This window comes from Euprymna scolopes, chromosome 21 (genome assembly GCF_053919585.1).
Source record: "Euprymna scolopes isolate OS-2025 chromosome 21, ASM5391958v1, whole genome shotgun sequence".
NCBI classification, from domain to species: Eukaryota; Metazoa; Mollusca; class Cephalopoda; order Sepiida; family Sepiolidae; genus Euprymna; species Euprymna scolopes.
This window is the reverse complement of record NC_136502.1, coordinates 60,962,887-60,985,666: the sequence shown is the minus strand read 5'-3', so window position 1 is coordinate 60,985,666 and position 22,780 is coordinate 60,962,887. Positions and strand designations below refer to the sequence as shown.

At 30.9% G+C, this 22,780-nt stretch overlaps 1 protein-coding gene across 3 annotated transcripts in view; it reads right to left on the bottom strand.

The window, feature by feature from the left end:
- LOC145242407 (cdc42 homolog) overlaps positions 1-22,780 on the bottom strand; it is a 213,277-nt gene that overhangs the window by 116,583 nt on the left and 73,914 nt on the right. The window contains exon 1 of one of the 3 annotated variants that reach the window (XM_080105442.1): positions 1,404-1,745. The exons of the other annotated variants lie outside the window; for them this stretch is intronic. The gene's annotated coding sequence lies outside the window, so the exon portion shown is untranslated. Of the gene's footprint in view, positions 1-1,403; positions 1,746-22,780 lie in introns of those variants that run through there. 3 annotated transcript variants of the gene reach the window in all.

Below are 22,780 nucleotides of genomic sequence, written 5' to 3'. Positions count from 1 at the left end.
TCATTTAGGGTTTTTGTGAAAATCATCCCTTTTCTGTTAGATCTAGACAATCCTTCCTAGATGAAATTAACTGAGGCAAAAAGAAAAAACTAGTGAAATCCTAGCATAAAACCGCCTTAGTTAATTTGTTGAAAAGTCATGATAAAATTAGAGATATCTATAGGCTTTGAGGTATGTTTAGGACATCTATAATATAAAGCTCACCTGCCTGTTTAAATTTATGTATGTCTGTCTAAAACTTTCGACAGAGGTGACGGATTTTCATGAGATCGGTATTGTTTTGAAGCTTGATCCTTCAGACAAATAGAAAAATTGGTTAAAAACATTAATTCCTTCATTCTCAACTGGGCACTTTTCTACAGGGAGGAGTCGCTTTTTGCCAACATTTTCGAAAGTCATCCCCTCTTTTTGATTGACTAGCCTTAATTTAAACCTTCGCCACTTCCAGTTTGGCGATGGACGCAACAACAAATACGTCACTATTTTTTCACGTTCTTTTCCTCCTTCCCGGTACGGGTTTGAACCTATCTGTCTACTACCGCTTTTTTTTTTTTTTTTTTTTTTGCTTGCTCGACACACACCTCCAAACAACCAGGCAACGCCGGGCACCCAGGCTAGTAATTTTATAAAGAGGAACTAGAGTTGGCATTGTTAAAAAGAGATAAAGATTTTGTTTAAATTCCACATTCTGTAATGTTTATCAATGAAAATCCGTATCACATTGAAGCACGAGACCAATGACTAACCTCTATAGATTCAACGATTCATTTAAAAATAATCGACTGCAGTGTGAAAAATCACTTGATGAGAAAAATTTTTAAAAATAAAAATAATATAATTAGTCTAATTTAAACATGACATAAAATGTTATTCTAAACCGAAGATGATAAAACGCATTAAAAAAAAAAAAAAAAAAAAAAAAAAAACGACCCTATTTTGAAACAAGTTTTTTTGAGTTGCAATTGTATTTGTGGGTGATTTGTCACAAAAGTTTAGACAGAATAGATATTATGGATCTATATCTGATTATAAAAGCGTTAAAATAAGATTAGGTGTATACCACCCGCCTAATCTCCATGAATTCCGTCAGATTGTGACGATCTAACAAACACTAGTCAATCCAGTTATAAAACAGTCGAAAATACAAGATAATCTGCTACCATTTCTTTCCTACAAGAGTAGCTAGCTGATACTGTGAAAACCAGATTCTAAAAAGGGCGTTCCCCAGTGTTACTTTAGACTCCATGAAACCGGCTAAACTAACTTTTTTTAACGAAAAGTTGTTTATAAACTTATTTAAATCTATGAAAAAAAAAAAAAATCACTCATTCAATAAATGAGCATATAAAAGACATTTTATTTTTTCTTCTCCCCAGAAAAAGTGACACTTTAGAGTAACTTACCTCAATATAAAGCAATAAATCTAGTAAAGAGAAAAATGTATGAAATTAATCCACATTGATAGCTGGGAGGAACGGTATTTTGTTTTGTTTAAACCAAGAGAGTATACTCCTACTCCGTTCCTACCACAACCTAACAGAACATTGAAGAGGTAATTTACTAAATAGGGCAGCTGAAGGAAGAAGCAAAATATAAAAGGGTGGTGCTTGCTATACACGCGTCTGTGTGTGCATGTGTGTGTGTGTGGCAGATACGTTTTTCTCAATTTTTAATTGAGATAAAAGTAGCAGCGGCCTAGAGCAAAAATAGTACGGAAGGATGTAGAAGAGACATTTACTAGCTGCAAATGATGGTAACTGAGGTTGGGGGGGGGGGGGGATTGGTATAGATATAACCTGACATTGGCATTCAAAGCTTTACTGCTTTAGAACTACTACTAATACCAGCACTAACCTACTGGCTTGTTTTAACAGACATGTCTACACATGGATTTTTTTTTTTACCATATAAGAGAAGAATGAAATTAAGATGGTATTTAATATTTATTTGCATTCAATCTTTAATGGATTTTTTGTTTGTGTTTTCGTTTTCATCAAGAGAAACATGTGAAGTTGCGATTCTTCTCGCCACACAACATAAACTATGCTGACGGCCATAGAAATGAAATGTACATTAGAGGATCAGGGGTTACTACAGCTACTGCAGTGTTGGTTCAGTTAATTCTCTCTCCTCAAACAAACAATTGATGTTGAAGTAATTTCTACATGAGGAAAAAAATGCTGAATAGAAAATACCAATTTTATGTAGACATTGAAGTAACTTCTAATCATCATTGTTGAATGTGCTTCTTTGATACGAGATTGACTTTTTTCTTTTTTTGTCTTTGAACAAAGCCAGGGATTTTTTTTTTTTTTTTTTTTTTTTGCACAACGGATAAGTGTTGAGTACAATCAATTCTAAGTCTACAAGCGATAATGACAAAGAGTAAAATAAAAATATTTAACATTTCTACCAAGCCATGACTGGTGGAACAAGATTCAGTTTCAAATTCCAGATCAGTTGCCGAGTTTTAAAAGATGCCCACGAAGAAAGTTGGGTTACTTTAACAAAAACATGTAAAGGAAAACGGTAGACCAATTAATATTAATTTTTTAAAAGCTTACATAAACTAATTATTAATAGATTTAAAAAGGGGATAAAATGTTGAGTATTGTGATTCTTGTTCGAGAAAGTAATGTTGAAGCCTTTAAACTGCCCAATAGAAAGTAATTTCTGTTTGAACATAAAGTTTGTCATCGAGTGTTCATGGGGGGTACCCAAAAAACTCCCCCCTTTTTACAAGGTAGGAAAACTGGTCCATTATTGAATAAATATCGATTGAAAATACATTTTATTACCGTTCTTGAAGGAGATATTGTTTTTAAAAGAGACTATGCACCCCCATAATATTTACAAAAATTATTTTTAACTCTTGATTAAAAAAAATAAACTTGATCACGGAGTCAAGATACGAAAAACGAAACCAAATATTTATTATGAAAAATACTCCAGTTTTAACACTTTGTGTCATTACGAAACAAAAATACCGAAAGAAAACATGTATTATCAAAGAAAGCAATTATTTTATTTTAAAAAAATTATTCAGTTTAAATAATTCTTGTGTTATTACAAAACAGAAAAGAAAACACGTTCTTATGTAAATTTGGTACTGCGCTGAAATAATAACGTTATTATTTCGAAAGCCATTCTTAACATTGGAAGGGGAGGGTATCGTTTAAAAGTCATTTCGGGGGCACTTGTGCAGTACTTAAAAATATACAAATTTATTTTCTTTTGGAGATGGGGGAGGCTAAGCTCGTTTTAAAACTATATCTACCTCAGTATTTTCTTTAATTTTCGGACATTTTTTGTTAAAAATTATTTACTAAGTAATGTCGTGTCTGACATTACTTGTTATTTCTTTTTAATTAAATAAACTCTTTAAAATAAGTTTAAACACCAAAAACTTACAAAGCTAGGTAGAAAACGAAAACTTAGAAAAATCAATTTTTTTTAAAACAATAAACATGTAAAAATATTTTTAAAAATATTATGGGATGTGCATTTATTACCTAAAAATATAAATTTACTTTCTTTTGGAGGGCTCGTTTTAAAACTATATCTACCTTAATATTTTCTTTAATTTTCTATTTGAGCAATTATCCTAAAACGTGATCCTCTTATGTCGGACATTTTTTGTTCATAAGTAACACTCGACATTTTTTTTTTTTTTTTTTTAACTAAATAAACTCTTTAAAATAAGTTGAAAGGCCAAAAACTTTCAAAGCTAGGTAGAAAACTTAGAAAAATTAATTTAATTTTTGTAAAACAGTAAACAAGTAAAAATATTTTTTTTAAATATTATGAGAGGTGTATTCTCTTAAAGACGATATCTTCTTCAAGAACGGTCAAAAAATGTGTTTTCAATCGATATTTATTCAATAAGGGACCAGTTTCCTACCTAGCAAAAGGGGACGAGTTTTCCGGGTACAAGTTTTCCTAAATTCGTTCATGGGTGATCATAAATGAAAAGGAAATAAGTCTCGTATGCTGTTGTTGTATCAAAGAAACTTTCCTCTGATGTATCTTGAATTTTATGACCTATACAGAATTTCGAATCAAAGGTAGATTATTTTTGTTCCTTCAGGTGTAACCAGGTAAAAATGTTAAGATAATGTATATATATATATATATATATATATATATATAAAAATCACCATATCTCACAAATCAGGAACATTTTTCAACAATTTAGAGGGGGGGGGGGGAAATGGTCGATTTGTTACATTAAAAACAAAGAAAATCTAATCTCCTACAGAATAAAGATGTAGTTGATGTTTGTGAACTCACAGGGTTTTGGAGATAAACTCAAACATGCAGTATATTGTGAAATTACATTAAAGAAATGGCAGAAGGAGATCATATTTTGATCAAAGGAAAAATAAATTTGGGGGATTTGTATTCATACCCGATATCCATAAAATGGAAATAGGCTTTATAGCTTGAAAATTAGATATAAAAAAAATAGTAATGTTAATAAGCGGTACAAAGACCCCAGGAGATTGGAGGCACAAAAGTGATAGCTTTCTGTCAACACTGGTTTACCTTGATCTTCGCACAGTGTTTATAAATAAACAAAGTTTTTTTGTTTTTTTGTTTTTTTTTTTGGGGGGGGGGGTCACCAAGATTTTATTTTTATTTTTTTTTTTTTTTTAACTTTAACAAAACCATTCAAAAACAAAACTTTAATAAACAATCAAGGGATAATCAGTTTACATTTTTATAGTTATGCATTTTTTTTTTGTATGCATTTTTTAAAAAAGATAGATTGTTAATATAGGAAAAGTTTTATTTTAAAGAGATCGGGGTAAATATTTATTTCTAATGTGGGGGTACAAGATTTTCCATACATTAAAAACAGACGTTAGAATTGAAAATTTTTTAAATATTGAAATCTTTCTAGACAGAGGAAATCTTACGCATAATATCACACCTTACATATAGATAAAACACTAATTTTCGACACGCATAAAAACTTTACAAGTAAAAACTAGTAAAATGAAATTCACCGTAATTTTTACTCTATATTGAAGGAGCAGGGTTTAAATCGCATATAAATATTACATTCATAAAACCGACGAAATTGCAGAAAACCAAAAACTTTTTAAAAATGAGCAAAAATGGCGAAAGCGAATTGATACATGGAAAAAAAAAAAAAAAAAAAAAAAAAAAAAAAAAAAAAAAAACACATTAAAGATTAAAAATATAAGGAAAAATTTTTGTACAAATATACAGTATATCTTGTTAAAGTTTTTGTTCAATTATTAGTCAAATGAAATATAACAGTAAAAGTTTTGCCTTTGGCTTGAAATATGAAAAAGACGTGTAATTTCAGAAAACAAGATCACGTTGGAGCCGACAACAGCTAAAATGATTGATTTCTTGTTGATATGGAGGCCGCTAACTGACAAAACTTCCTTTAATTTTCAATATCGTAATTTGTAGCATGAAAAAAAATTATTTTTTTATTAAATTCCTCTTTATTCTAGGAAATATAAATTTTTAATTCCTAAACCTGGGCTTTTTTTAAAACTCCTAACTAAATCATTAAATTAACTTTCACAAACTTATTTTCAATTCAAAATTTTTGTATGGACTTATAAAGTCAGATTGTAAAATATGCCGTGCACAAAGAAATTTAATCAACTCTTGATCATAATTATTTCAGTTACTTGGTTTAGAAATTATATTTTTGTTCTGACAAAAGAAAGCTAGGATTTTTCTCAACAAAAAATCACATTTTAAATCATTCACCAAACGGCATCGATTAAAAATATTTTTTAATTACTAATAAGATTGTTTATTCACAAGTTTTAAGACAGGATTTTACACATTTTTTTTCAAAAACCATGAAAACTTCAATCAAAAGAAAAAAAAAAGTTTTGGAAATCGTTTGAAATTACACAGGTAAAAACCGTCAAATTATAAATACTTTAAAATTTCGTAAAACTTAAATAATTTAAATATATTTTGACCCCCCCCCCAACAAATCAATAAAAATCGCATAAATCAGCAACGTTTATGACCCAAAATTAAATATATTTTATTCCATCATTCCAGTATATTTTAATATGTAGAAAACTAAGATGTGAATCCTCGACATGTTTTCATTGTTTATGTCAAAATATGTAGAAAGAACATGCGGTTTCATTTTCCTTTGGGGAATTTTTTGAAAATTCAGTTTTACAGAGGATTTTTTTTTTTTTTTTTTTAGAATCTTTCTTGAGAATACTGCAAAAATTGCAATGAATTAATTTTATTTTTATAAGTTTTTAGTTAGTTTTTTTTTTGGGGGGGGGGGAATTTCCGCCTTTATTATACCTAACTTTAATATAGTTTTATTTTTTTTTATTTACAGAATTTTTACACCGTTTTTTTCTAGGCGAAGGCTATTTTAATTTTTGTTCTAATTTAGAAGAACCCATTTTGGGAGGAACAGCATTTTTCCTACATTAAAAGCCAATCTTAGAAATTTATAAACACATTTTTAGTTAAAAAAATAAGTAAATAAAAACTTTCGATTTCCTCACTGGAGCAGATTAGACAAAAGGTTGGTTCTTAAAGTAGGAAAAATCCAGCTGCCAAAAGGAGCCACTCCTGTTTGGTTCGAAAATTACCTTAGTCTAAAGGGATTTTTCGTTATTGCAAAAAGAGCAAAGATGAAGTGTAGATACTACACTTTATAAAAAAGGTCAAGGATATTTAATGAAATATTTTCTGTGTTCTTTTTAATATGATAAAATACTATATAAATTATTTTTTAATTTATTAAACAATAATTTTTTTGTTTGTTTACAGATGTGTGTTGTCAACCGGTGTGTTGTCACTTTTGTGCTAATCTCCTGGAGCCCTTATACCCTATATGCTCTGTTTAAAGACTGATGTCACTGAAATTTCAAATGTCATTGTACTTATATATCCCTTTCAATCAAATTTATCTTAAGTACATTTTCTCACACCCCACATAAATTAAATTTTTTAAAATAGAATGTACAAAATAATGAAGATTTATCTAATGGTATAACGAATATGGTTCTCATTCAATCCCGGGTAATAACAGCTTCTGGTAGTTGAATAAAATTAGAATGCCAGTTATAGGTTTAACAAAATTTGGAAATATTGTTAAAAAAAAAAAAAGGTAATAGAACATCAGACACTACATTTATTTTTAAGGATTTAAAAGTTAAATAAAAAACGGATCTCGCTTTTCTCAATTAGCAGCAAAGAAAGCTGACCAGATTCAATTATCCAAAGGAATTTAAATATATTTTTATAGTTCTGATAAGAGCTTAACCTCCACCCCCCACCTCCCTCCGGTGGAGTTGGTTCAACTAAAAAAGTTTCTCTCACAGTACATATACCAAGTAGGAGTAAAAAAAATGACTTTATAAGGACTATAGTTAGGTATGACATTAATGTTTCGGTATAGGTGCATCCTCAAAAAATTCTTTAAAATTACCACTAACTATTAAAGGTTTTTGAGGGTGCTGTAAACGAAAATAATGTTCGAATTTCCAAGAAACGAGTACTTTCCAAGATATGTTTAAGAAGTGGGGGATCACTTTTCTATATTAAGTTAACAAAATGAGCACCCACTTTATATCCATCTTGGGGTGGGGGGAGTAGTCTTTTTTTTTTTTTAAGGGGTGATGTTTATTATGGACTGGTAGACCAACAGAAAACCTACCTTAAACTGGTTTTGGGGTGTGCAGAAAACGAATATTGCATTTAAATTTTCCGCAAATAAGTATTTTTCTGGGTATTAAGTAAAAATATGCACATGCTTGCGGATACAATAGCCATCACTTATAAGAAAGCATTAGATACCCAGAAAAATACTTATTTACGGAAGACTGAAATGCAATATTCGTTTACAGCACACCTGAAGCCTATAGAGAGTTGGTCTACCAGGCTGCTATTACCAAATAACCCCCGCCTCCCCCCAAACAAAAGGTAGCTATAAAGTGGTTGGTTATTTTACATTAAATTAATATAGAAAAGTGATCCCCACTTTTTAAAACTATAATTTCTTCATATCTTGAAAACTATGCGTTTCCTGGGATTTTAACGGTTTTCGTTTTCAGCACCCTCTGATAGTGATAATTTTAAAGGATTTTCTTAGGGTGGAAAGACACTGCACGTTTACCTACGTTTCAATCAGTCAATTGTTTTTCTGGTTTTGCATATGAATTACAAAATATCTGATATTCCCCCCCAAACCTCTGGCCTTGATGGAGGGAAAACAAATTTGCTGCTATGGTTTCAAATGATCTTAAATAATAGCAAGAGGAGACTTGATTCCAAATATTTCTCAGATATTATATCTCCCCTCTTTGGTTTTCATACATAAAGTAAACTTCAGTGTATAAGGATTATTTGATACTGCCGATATTCATAATCGTACCCTATTTCCAAAAGAGGGAAGATATAACAAATGAGAAATATTTGGAATCAAGTCTCCTCTTGCTGTTATTTCAGATCATTTGAAACCATAGCAAGTTTTAGTCTTTCCTCCAAGGCCAGAGTTTGGGGGACATATATGTGTGTATGACCTTACATGTCTGACGAACAGTTTTTACCAAACTCCTGTCGCAATTTTTGATCACTTAAAACGTGAATATATATATATATATATATATATATATATATATATATATATATATATATATATATATATATTAGGAATTTGGACCTCTGAAACAAATTTAATTTGGTTTTTAACTGCTAACGGGTCAAAAATGAAAAAAATACTGGAACTTGGCAGGCGTAAAGTACACAGAAGAATTCAGTTCACAAGAAAATGGAAAATACACAAACGAAACTGCAATTATAGAATTGTCATGTTATGGAAAGAAATTGGGATATGTACAATAAGGAAGTGAAACATTAAACCAATTCCATTGGTAAGGCCAAGTGAATAGCAAGAAAACAAGATGCTCAAAACTTATCAATGAACACACACACACACACACACACACACACACACACCTTTCATTTGCAATCCAGATGATTGACATGGGTGAAGAGCAGGCTACCAGATAAAAAGTTTCACATGGAAATAAAAAGATGGATACTTAGAAGAGAAAAAAAAGAGAAAAAGCTACAGAAAGATTGTCAGGGGTTAGGAGGAAGGTAAAAGTATGGGGATTAAATAGTGGAAAAGGCAGAAGTTGAATGTAGGAGATACAAACAAAAAGTGAGAAGAAAAAAAAAAAAAAAAAAAAAAAAAAAAAAAGAAAAGACCCACCTACCCACCCAAAGAGGAAAAGAGTGGCATTGTATACCATTCCTCTTTCCAAGACTATTTGCCTAAGAAATATAATCTTAGATAAGCAACAGAAGTGAAAAAAATTAACTCCCAGTTAACAAGCCCTCTCCATTTTCCAACACTGCTCAGTTGCTAAATTAACATAAGCTTATTTTTAGTTCACTGAATAGAAAACTTAAAGAAAAAAACAAAAAAACACTACATAAGTCATATATAGCAGAAAAACAATTGTATGGATCTAACCATAACTACACCCATTGGCGAGGCCCAGTTTCAGTATTAAATAAGAAAAAGAAATGTTGAAAATTGAATTTAATCACTACAGACATTTTGATGTATACAATTTGCCTATTTTTGACAAAAAAAAACAAAAAAAAAAAAAAAACTTTAAATCTCTCAGAGTAAGAAGCATGACATATCCAATACCAACAGAATGACTGTGTTGCCCAGTATTGAATAAGATATCATGTCCTCCTGCTTTCAGCCCATAACATTATTAACCTAAAAAAGTTGTAGGGTGAGTCCCAACGATGTACTCCACATTCAATCAGAAGGACTATTAAGTATAGTAATATTGAATTTAACTCTCAAAGAACAACCACTACTGCACCTCCTGGGAATAAATAAGGGTATGTATGCATTCCTGTCCAACCCAAAATCTCATTACCATTTTTATTTTTTTTCTATAATTTTCAATTCATAAAATAATCTAATTTCTTTGTTATGTTTGTTAAGCAAACAGATCTCATACTATAAAAATTTTTTGCAAGTATTAAAAAAATAAATAAAAAATGGTTATGAAGAAGGCCAACCGCAATTTTCAAGATAAAAATACATGAAAACAAAAATGTTTGGCACAAATGCATATATTACTAATCAAAATGAAATATTCTTACCAAGTACCCAGGCTTATACAGTTTCAGAATACATATGGTTAATGAGTTCATCTTTAAAACCATAAGAGTTTGAAATTCTAAACAGCGTTTTTTTGTTTGTTTTTTTTTTCCTGAGGAACACATCTGTCTTAAGAGTTGTTTGATGAACTTCTATTCAATTAAACACCTCTAAGATACACTACAATAACTGAATAAAATATCAATACAGCTAGTTTTGGAATGATAACAATGGATTATATATATATATATATATATATATATACATATAGTCATCCACATACAGTACTGTTTCGCTGTTTCACAGTTCATCAGTGCGGCTAGACAGATATATATATATATATAGACACACACTAGCTGTACCCGGCCACGTGTTGTTTAAATGGAACACGAAAACAAAAAAGACAAAATATGTGTTTATGTTCTCAACATTTGTGGATACACAATATTTTGAGGTGTCCCTTTTTCTGTACAGATTGTCTGATTTCCCGAACTTGTCCATGTGAGAAGCAATCATGGAGTAGATCACTGCACGTTCTTCCTGAGGTTGACAGAAGCGAAACATAAGTTTAATTTTACTATGACATGTATGTGGACATGCACTGGAAAATCTCAAAAAGTAAAAAATTTAGATTTATCTTTTTGTATGTAAGTATAGTGTTTTATCAAAGACTAGCAGGGGGTACCTGGCGTTGCCCGGGTGTTTGTAGGTGTGTGTGGGGGGGGGTAAGTAATAACCCTGAAACGATGTTTAAAAATCGGAAAAACCAAAAAAATAAATAAAGCTGTGTGTATAGGGTAAACTAAAAAATAAGCGAAGTAAAAAAAGCGACGTAAAAAAAAAAAAAAAAAAAAGCGTTGCCCGGGTGTTTAAAGATGTAAAAGAAAAAAAAATAGCTTTGGTCGGGAGGCGGGATTGAATTCGGAAGCTTTGACGCGGAGGTGAAACAAACGCCAACCACTTAACCGTCTAGGCCAGGAGTAAGAGGAATTGATTAGAGTGTTAAAATAAGGCTTATAAAGATAGTGAAAGAGGTTTGATTGATTTGATAGTCGCTAAATGAGGTCATCGCGGGAGCGTTACGAGATGACGTTGCAGTATTTTATTTAATGCGGGACAACTTTTTGGGGTTGGTTTACTTTGTTTCAATGCGGGGCAGTTTTTGGTTCCCCAAGATGATGGTGGAGGGGGAAACTGGCTCCCCAAAATGAAAGGGGATTAGCAATTGTTTGATATAAGGAGTTCAGCCCCACATTGAAAGCTGATTGCTTGTGGACGTTCCCGGCGCGATGGCGAGAACAGTGGATATTTATTTGATCCCCCACCGAGCAAATTAGGCACAAGGCCGATTTTTAATGTGAGAAGTAAAGGGGGAAATGGGGACCAACTCCCCGGGGGAGTAGGGGGAGCTGGATAGTGACAATTGGCATGAAGGTCTTATATGAAGGTCTATGTGGGGTTGCCCCCACATATGGTCTTTGCTTGCAGTATCTGCTCGAACAGATCGTTTGATCCTGGCCTGAAGGCCAAGAACCGGCACGATTGCCAGGGACAGTGTTAGTTTTGAATTAGTTTTGCTTATTACATGAAAAAGCCGAATCAACACGTGAGAAGCCAAAATAGCAATAATTTTCTAAAAGTCGCTGTAAGTAAATCTAGACGCTACACACATTCCCAAATTCTAGATATCATTATATAGAGGGCACATAAACAGTTCTAAGCGATAGTAACAACCCCGGGACCGTCGGCGAAAAAAGCCTTTGCGAGACATACACGAAATGGTCACACACATTTTGCCTTTTCTATATATAGACTAGCGGGGTGTTTCGAGGTGTGTGTGTTCGGGCGGGGGGTGGTAATCAAAACAATAAGCAAAGTAAATACATCGAAAAAAAAAAATAGCGTACAGCAAACGAACGATGTTAAATGTAAAAATGGGAAAAACAAAAAAAGAAAACGTAAAACAAAAAAAACGAACGTTAACTTCGTTAAAAAAAAAAAAAAAAAAAAAGATCTCACACCACAATTCGAACCCAAAACCTTTAGATAATGAGGCCACACTAAGCAACTGAGCTAAGACAACGTCGACGAAATTGTCTCTCTTTTTTTAATATTTAAAGTAAATCATATTCTGACATCGTATGACGCATGCGTGGAAGTGAACTTGTCATGAGAGGACAGTTTTTGCTGACTCCTCCTTGTAGAAAACTGATGATTTTAGGCCAATTTTTCGATATTTGTCGGACGAAGGTTGGAACTTGAAAATGATACCGATCTTATGAAAATCCGTGACCCGTGTTGACAGTTTTTGCGAGACACACAAATACATACATACACATTTTCGCTTTTATATATATACTAGCGAGGGGTACCCGGCGTTGCCCGGGTGTTTTTCGGGGTATGTGAAAAAAAAACGAAGCCTTCACGACGCGCAGTTGGAAAATAGTAAAGTGTTTTAAAAAAAAAAAAAAAAAAAAAAAAAACAGGTGCACGTTTTTGATTGACATGACGGCGATAGGTATTCAGCAGTTATTTTGTGCGGGACAGTTTTGAATGAGGTGAATAAATCGGTTTGTTTGTTTTTAAAACTCCGCTCCCTGTTTATTAGGAGGAGCGAAATGAAAGCTACAGTCTGATATGACGAAGTCGACATTGAACAAATGTTACTTAGCTCTCTTGAGACAACTGGCTTTCGGCCTGTGATTAGAGTCGAGTTTCGCTTTTTTTTATACCGAAAACCGAATGTAACGCGTGCTGATGCGGGAAATGTGGAATAATTAACGTTTGAAAGTCAATAAAATTAAATAGACAGGCGAGCTCCGTGGATAACTCTGAGATATTACAATTTATAGATGATATAAAAAGTTTTAAGAAGTTGTGAACCGAGCAAGCGCTTCTCTGAAAGAAGCCTTTTGTGGACATCGAGGAAAAGCGTACATACATACATACACACATACATACATTTTCGCTTTTATATATATAGACTAGCGAGGGGTACCCAGCGTTGCCCGAGTGTTTGTAGGGGTGTGTGATGTGATCGAAGCCGAACCCCTGAGGCGAAGTTTGAAAATAAAATCGGCCAGAAGTGAAAGATGTTTGAAAGTCGTCGAGCGTTACGACGACGACGATGTAAGCATTGTTATAAGCGAAGTAAGAAAAGAAAACGTTTTAATTAAGTAAAACACACAAAAAAAAATAATGTGAAAAATTGCTTAAATAATACAGGGTTCAATATTTAAATTTAAAAAATCGAAAAAAAAAAAAAAAAAAAAAATCTCACACCACGATTCGAACACAAAATGTTTAGATAATGAACCAAGGCCATAACTACCTGAGTGGTGTATATAAAGTTTGTTAGGTTTATCAACTATTTAAAGTAAATCAGGTCACGACGTCATGACGTCATCTGACGCATACGTTGTTGACCCTCCCCCTGCCGAATCTGTCTAGACATCTCTCTCTCTCTCTCTCTCCGTCTGCCTTACTCTAAAGATTGGAAAATGGCGTCTGGCTGTTTTTATTTAAAAAAAAAACTTTGATCATTAATATTTTTTGTAAGCGTATTTTTTTTTTTTTTTTTTACACTTCACTTTTTTTTTTACTTTATTTTTCGTTTAACTATCGTATCTACCTATTTTGAATGTGGTAATAACTTTGGTAACGTTGCCATAGCGTAGAAGTTCATAGTTTAGCTTTAATTTTTTTTTACCGATAACATTTTTAAATTGTAAATTCCGACCGCCATTAGAGGTTGCTGACTTCAAGATCACATGACATGACTCAGCGGGTTTTAAATACAAGTTGACCCAAAATAAACGGCCCCGTGTATACTTTATGTTTTGGGGGCAGTTATAAATCGATTTAAAAATATGCAATGTTTAACATTAAAATGTCACTTTTTTTTGCCCCCCCCCCCCCCCTGCAGAAAATCGATCAGTTGACGCACTTCTGATGGTCACTTTGGGCCAATTTTTCGATATTTGCCGTCCGGAAGGTGGGGCTTTCATATGAGACCAAGTTTGTGAATTTTTGTTGTATCTGTCGAAAGTTTTTAGCAGACACACAAATACATACATTTTCGCTTTTATATATATAGATAAACTGGTGGAAAATTGAAAAGAAAGCTGTTTAAAGAATAAACCAATAAAGTGGGAGACCAATGATAATTCAGAATGAAGAAAAAGAAAATGTAAAAATGTTGTAGGATAAGTTTAAAGAAAAGAAAATAGTCTGGTAAATTGTTTTCTTTATTCAAAGAAAATATAATAAATTGCTTTCAAATATAATGAGAATATTTGTAAACATTTTGGTGCTTCTTTATTGTTGCTAATTCGGAAATCAAAATATTGATTTTCAAGCGAAACCAATAGTATCTACTGAATTGCCATATTACAATAATGAAAATAACCTTACAAGAAAACGATCAGGGAGATATTAATGATTAAATGAAATAGTTTTCAAAGAAATTAGAAATTTTAGCTATTACGTCACATGTCACGTGACCAAGCAAACATGGTCGAAATCATTTTTTTGTGTAATCATTGAAGATCAAAATAATTTTTACCTGACAATTAGGTAGATAACATTGCTTATTGTACCTATTTACTATGCCTCCCCACGGGACAGAGTTAGACACCAGGGTCGTTTTTTAACGTGGAGAAAAGGTACAAAAATAAAAATTGTCTCAATCGTGAAGGATTTCTCCTCCACCGAAAGAGAACAAGAAATAGAAGTGCAGCATCTGAAGAACAGATACTACATTTTGATCTTGACCAAAAGGTAAAAAAAAATCTAAGGGGTTACGTTTTTTTTTTAAATTAAATAATTGTTCAGCTGGCCGATTTCACTAAAATAATGAAGCACACTTTATTGGCAGACCTGTACAATGAACACAAAGGTATGTATTTTTTTTTAGTACTCTTGCATAATTTGACCCGGATCCTCGGAATTTTCCATCAATTATGGTTTGGGCTCGACCGACAGTTATCGGAAAAGTCAAGCAAAGTAACAGATGCAAACGAATTTCAAAACAAACAAACCGGGGAAAAAATAGAAATACAATAAATAAATAACAAACCTACTGTAAATTTACTGAATATATATTTTTTCCTCAAGAAAGTTGCATATTGTTTCTTTACTTTTATTAATTTTATTTGCAATTTTTTTATTGATTTTTTTTTTTTTCAAGAAAAAAAAAAAAATGAAATTTTTTTACCGTAAATTGTTAGGCGAAAGATGTTTTTTGGGAGCAAACATTTCTTTTTGGAAAACAGAATTATTATAAGAAAAGATGAATGCTTTTTATGAAAAAAAAAATTGTTAGGTGAAAGAGAAAAGGTTTTTTTTTCAAGAGAATATACAAATTATTTTTGTCAACAAATGTTAAGAAAATAAACAGAAAAGAAACCACCATTAATTATGCAAAAATATCGATTTAGTGTTTCAACATTTGAAGAACGCTCGGCTTAATCTGGTGATTGTGGGTCAAACACTAACCATAATTGATCCAGAGGATTCAAGTCAAATTTTGCAAGAGTACCATTCTTTTTAATTTAATAATTTTTCAATTTTTTGAGCGGATTATCAGCGATTACAAACAAATTTAACCAAAATGCAAAAAATTCAATAATTAAAGATTTTTAAGGGGGTGCTCAGTTTCTAATAAAAAGTCCCAGTAAATCTATCCCCCTTATTGAAAACACAATCAAATTATTGCTATTGCTAGTATGTTTGGGAGAGTTTTTTTCTTTTTTTTTGGGGGGGGGGAAGGTCCTCCTCACACCGTCCTCTTAATTCCACAATTTTCACTTTTTTTTTTCTATTAATATCCTTGATTACAGACTTAAGTTACAGATTATAAAATTTTTTTAAAACGTTTTATAACTTTGCATGTAGGGGTTCAGTTTTTAATAAATTGTGTATTCAATTTAGTACATTATAATTGAAAAATGAACCCGCACGTGAAAAGTTATTAAAAAATGTTTAAAATTTTTTTTTTAGTCTGAAACTTACGTAATCGATGATATTAACAGAAAAAAGTTATATATATATATATATATATATATATATATATATATATAATAAAATAAAAAATAAAAAAAAAAGAAAATTGTGAAAATTTATGGGGGGGGGGGCTCACCAACATCTGCCCGCTTTTTTTTTTTTTTTTTTTTTTTTTTTTTTTTAAATATTTTAAGCAGATTATTGATTCGACACTCAGCTACCAGATTTTTAGGGATTGCTCAGTTTCTAATATAACGTAAGTAAATGTAGATGTTTATACCTAAGGGAAGTATGCGCTATTTTATGGTGGTTGTAAAAGGGAACTGAAATTTAAATTGTTCCATTTTGATCTTTTTTTAATTGTATTCCCAAAAACCGAATGTAATTGAAAGAATAACATTCAACAACCGTACCTTTTTATATATAAAAAGAAAAAAAAAAATGCAAGATTTTTTCTATTTATAAAAATAAAATTTTATTAACAAAAATGAAATAATTTTTAAATGAAAAAAGTCAATTTGGTATACCTTTTTGGTATTGTTTTTTTTACACAAGTACAACTCTCCATTTACATTGAAAATAGAGACTTTTATAAGTTTTTGGGTACATTTACAACGGATAAACACCCCAACCTCCGTATGTTAAAAACGACTTTCGGGATAGACACCCCTAATCTTGTCAGCATACCTGAAAACCCATAAAAGTTGACATGTCAAGTGTGAACAAATTGGACAATGTAAAAATGCACCGAATTTAAACGCAACAAAATTTAAATTTCCGTTGCATTTTTACAACAGTAAAACAGAGCATTCACCAGAAGTTTTACCTAACTTAGCATATTAATGTTATTTTTTTAAGTTAAAATAATATTTAGGTTTGGATATAAATTCCTAAATTCATTTCACTAAATAATTTAGGTGACTGAAATAGGAATCTCATTGAATTTTTAATTTCCTGAATAGTAAAAGCATGATCCACAAATGGTCGATTTGCTGCTAATATCCATTTTCAATAAATATTTGACAGGAAAGCGACCACATGTGGTTAAATTAAATTTCAATCACATGGTGACATATTCAATAATCACATGATTAAACTTTGCCCATATTGTAAATACATTCTGTTTACATGAAGCGAGGCCATGGCCTACTAATAAATAATGGCCGTGGCAAGACCAAAAGTTCCTTTTAGTGATGTCATACTGTGATGGTGATATTTCCCCAAATAAAAAAAATGGCCACATCGTTACAAAGAAAACCACCTAATTTATTAAACAAAAATTATGTTATACTTAAGAGGTATATAAAAACACACATGGCTACAGTGAAAATACTATACTAAAATGTCAAAGCAACTTGTCCAGTAGTTTTTTAGTTTATTGAAAATGAACACAGAGTTTCATTATATATATATATATATATATATATATATATATATATATATAATATACACACACAGATTAGCATTGGGACGATTAATCAAAATATGGAATTGTAAAAATTGGAAATTATAGCCCAATTTCAAACAGATTCTTTTCATTTTTTTTTTCTTGACAAAAAAAAAAAAAAAAAAAATGCAACAAGCACAATGTTTTTTAATTAGAAGTTGTTCATTTACAACATAATACTAAGGGCCAAAGAATGGATTATAAATCCCATTTACAGATTTAACATCCATTCAGAGTTTTATTTTATTTATTGGTCATTTATAAGATAATTTGCCTATTCCCTTTGTAAATTTTTCGTATCTATTCACTAAACATCTATATGCCACTATCCCAGGAAGTTCACTTCGATTATTAAAAGGTTTTAAATGCTCTGAACAAAGTTTTCAATTTCGTTGGCGTCAGTTGTACATTGATGTCTCATCTGCTTCTGAAATAATTAAAGTTTTATGGTACTCTTTGGATGCAAGTGAAAAATAGATTAAAATCTCACAATGAGTTTATGTATTTTATCCACAATTTTGATAGAGAAACATTCTGAAAATTTTCTTAATTAAAAAAGAAATACCTAGGTTTAAACATGCACTACCACAAAAGGAAGAATTAGATTGGAGCATTTGTTACTGTAATTAACAGAACACAAACAAAAAATAAAAATAAATATGCAACAAATAAAGGGAAGACTTTTCTACATACTTGGATGAGTTTCTTTGTGTTTAAAATTATTTAAAAGCGCGTTTTTGGTTCGAAACAAACTTAGGGTCTCCTCAGAGTTAGAATTTTAAAAAATGGCTGCCCTGCAGACAGACCATTGAAAACTGCTCAAAATTGAAAATTAAACACTGGTAGAAACACATAAATGTTAATAATCGAATGAAAACGTTATATTCTATCAGTATTTTATTTAAATTTCCATTTCTGAGCAAATAGACAAGATTAAAAAAATTAGAACGGGCTGGAAATGATACTCATTTTATATTAATTTTATTGATTCAATTTAAATTAAATTTTTATACCTTACTTTGTAAAATTTATAAAAGTGCACTTTGAAGATAAATAAATTTCAAATTGAATCTTGTGCCTTTATTTTTAAAGCCTATAGTAAAAACATTTTGTTTTAAAATTTTCATGCCTTAGATGAAATGCTTTTCTAACTTGTATCTTATCTTTTTAAGATTATATTTTAAAACTCTCCTCTCTATTTCAGTTTGTATTTCTCCTCACACCACAACTCATTTTTTGCAACTCCCTCTTTGTAATACAGGTCTGAATAATAAGAAAATCTTAATTTTTTTAACAAAAACTTTAAAATAACCTTTAGATTAAACTTCTTTCAGAATAGAAAATCTTTAAAATTTAATAAGGAACATATTTCATACAGGTTTCATTAACAAATATTCAGTACATAACGAGAAAAATAAAGATGAAAATTTCAAAAGGACTGTATAACTAGTTACGGCCAATAGTAGTCCTCGCCAGTGAAAGCCTTTGTTATTGTTATTCTATTATTATCATTTAAAACATTTTGTGTCATGCTCTTTCGCGCGAGGACTAATATCACACACATGCACAAAAAGTGCAGACAGTATGCATTCAATTTTCAATTGCCAATTTTATGCATGTTTTTACTTTCATTGTCAGTCTTTTTTTTTTTTTTATGAAAACAGTATATTTCCTTTTCTACACAAGAATTGATTATGGACAATTTTGAACATCCATATTTATGAAAAGTTTGGAAATCTGTGCTAGAACAAATAAGATTTCAGACTTTTTCAGCACCAGCAGAAAAATGGTAGAAAAGAATTGAAAGATTAAGTATTTGACTACAAGGGAACATTAAAAAAAATGCATGGTCCATGATCTGATGCCCTCAAAGTTTGTCACCGAAGTTCAGTAAATCATCAACAATGAAACCAGCAAATTGATACTTGCTATTGCAAGGGAGAAATGCATAGATAAAAAGCTGAATAGTTTGATGGTGTAGGACTTTTTTTATTTTTTAAAAAACAACAAAACAAAGTTCCCACTTATCAAGGCACAAAGACCATTTGAGAATAAGGGTTAATCAACGTAAGATGGTTATGTAGTAATCGTTAAATAGTGTAGATTAGATAAAATTTGATTATTTAAGGAGACAGCTGAACAAGAACTGGTTTACATTGGACTTGAAGGCTACCATATTGTAGTTAGCTGGGAAGCAGGCCAGTGGAACGGTGTTCCACAGGCGTAGTTCTAGGAAAGCTTTGTGGAATCTGCATTTAGATTTAGGCACAGATTGAGTGGGGGAATTGTTTTTTTTTTTTTTTTTTTTTTTTTTTTTTACACAGTGATCACCACTTATCAAGGCCCGGAAGCCACTCAGGGATAAGGGTTATTGTAAGTACATCACGTTAGTGAGGAGATTTTATGAAGTGTTTAATTAGGGGGGCGGTTCATTAGGAATTTGTTAACATTAGACTTGAAGACATCCAAGTTGTAGTCCGGAGGGAAACAGGCAGACGGAACAGAGTTCCACAGGCGTGCAAATAGTATTTGTAGCTAGTAAAGTGTTTTTTGTGAACATTTAGCAAGGGGGGTGACCATAGATTGGAGTTCAGACAAGCACTCACCATAGAAATAACGATAGAGCAGAAACAGGCTCGCAACATCTCTTCTATGGGAAAGAGGTTGCAGGGAAGAGAAAAGTGTATCACCTACTTACTAGGTTTCAAAATCTGTTTTGAATTGTCTTTTTTTTTCAATATTTTTTTATACATGATGAAGAAAGGACAAATTCTATTAATGATGCCAGAATCATGCAAATTGATTGGCTGTGCTGGTTAATAAAAATACTGTCAGATATTCAATCCCTTTCTACATTATAATATCAAGGCACTTGTCAATTGTTTTTGATCCATTTTGATTAGAGGCAAGACTTAACAAGCAGCAGTCTAAGAAAACTTGCTGCTCAAATAAAAAAATAAATAGAACATTTTATAAAATTAAATTTGCAATATATTAAATAAGAATACCAAAGTATGAATTTTAATTTTATAACTGTTGCTTTAAGAGCTTTATTTTAATTAGCAATATTTTCATTTTGTTTTATCTTTGCACATTTATTTTTGAATCAAAGTAATTTTAACTTCAGCATATACAAACCAAAAGAAAAATTAAGCATAAGGTTAAAATAGGCAATAAAAATAAGATTATAATACAGGTCATAAAAGAAAAAAAAAATGAGCTTCCTGATAACTTTTCTCCTTTTTTCAGGAACAGCTGATAGCAAATATGGCTACCCAACCATAATGTGCACACACACAAAACCTCCTTTCTATTACTAAACTCTTACTTTGCTAACACATAAAAACCCTTCTAGTTTCTATTAAAATTTTTCATTTTTTAATTAGACCAATTTTATATGAAACAGAAAAGATATGAGGTAATTTTGAAGATAATTGAAAGCACATTCACTTATGTATTCTGTCAACACATAAAGCTACAAAGAAGTGGGTAAAGTGTAAAGAGTACAAAAGTTGAGAAGCATATTTAAGCAAAAGTCTCGGTTTCTTGACAGACATATCAGTCATTTTAATCTTTTGTTAATAATTGAAAAATAAAAACAATTACTTTGTGATACTTTAAAATTTGAAAAAATTTGGAAGCATTTTAAATGTCAACTAGAAAATCATTTCTGGCTTTATAAGTCTTCACTAATGCTTATGAATTAAAATATTGAAACTTCAAAAAACTATTTACATCCAATAATTTTATAGAGATTAAAATCTTCAAATTAGTTTATATGGCCTTATAATTTAATAACCAAGCAATAAAATAATTTGATTAAAATTTCAAAATCCTACTTAAAAAAAAAAAAAAAAAAAAAAATAGTAAAAATGCTGAATGGGCAGATTTTTCAAGGATTTGAATTAAAGTTTGTTTTTTTTCATATAAAGATATATATCTCTAGAAACTCTTGAATCTCACAAGATTTTCCATGCAAGCTTTGAATATTTAAAGCAGACAGTGTAGAATATGACTGATTTCTTTAAAAGTAATTTCTTAGTTTTATAGACTGATCCGTGGCTACCGAGAGTAAGAAAAATGACAATGCACATGACTGTAACGTCACTTCCTGATTAAGTTGTAGGTATAGACAGCTTCCGATATTCAACCATGTGGTCACGCTAACAGACAAAAAATTATGGCTACCGATTGTCCATGCATGTTCTAAAGAGATTCTAAAGAAATTATCCATTTGGATAATTATTATAATTGCACATTGGGAGAATTTTAATCTAACAAAATATAGTAAGTGAACTAGTTTTTGAACCTTTAATTTCTATCGGAGAAAGTCGAATATTTAATTTTATTTATTTATTTTTTACTGCAAAACAAACAATTTTTATATAATATTTTTCAGTCCGTTCTTTTAATAATAAATAAACTTTTCACTGAGTATTTCCAAATATAGTTAGCATTTTTCACGGCAGTTTTTTTTTAATGATCAGTGAATTTTCAATATTTTAGCACCGGGCGTAATTTATTTCTTTGAAATATATTTAAAACTTCAAGTTTTTGTTTTTTTATAACATTTTAACTGTAAATATTTTACATGACGGGGTTGTTTTACTATCCATATATTCAAAAAAGTTGTCAAAAAAACAAATATATAACAAATAAAATATATCAATAAACATTGTATGATTTTCGAAGCGATTACACGTTTTAAAGTGAGTAAAACCACTAAAACCATTACCAGATAGGTAGAAGAGTAACTTATCTTGCATTTGATCAACATGCTCATTCAGCTCGAAAAACATGCAGTGTTTACCGATGTATTGAAAAATTAAAAATGGTGCCCGACAGCTGAACACGGTAACTTTGGGAAAATGAGTTAAAAATGAAGAACTATACAAAATACTGTTAACCCACCAAATATGTCAGCCTATGTTATGGTAACATATTGAGCGAGTTTCTAACAGTATTTTGTATAGTTTTTTATTTTTAACTCATTTTCCCAAACTTACCATTTTCGGAGTCGCCGCCATTTTTAATTTTCCAATACATCGGTAAACACTGTTTTTCGAGTTGAATAAACATGTTACATTAAATAAAAACACTAAAAAAAATTATCCAGTTAGGTAGAAAACTTATCTTGCCTTTGATAACATTTGTTATATATTTGTTTT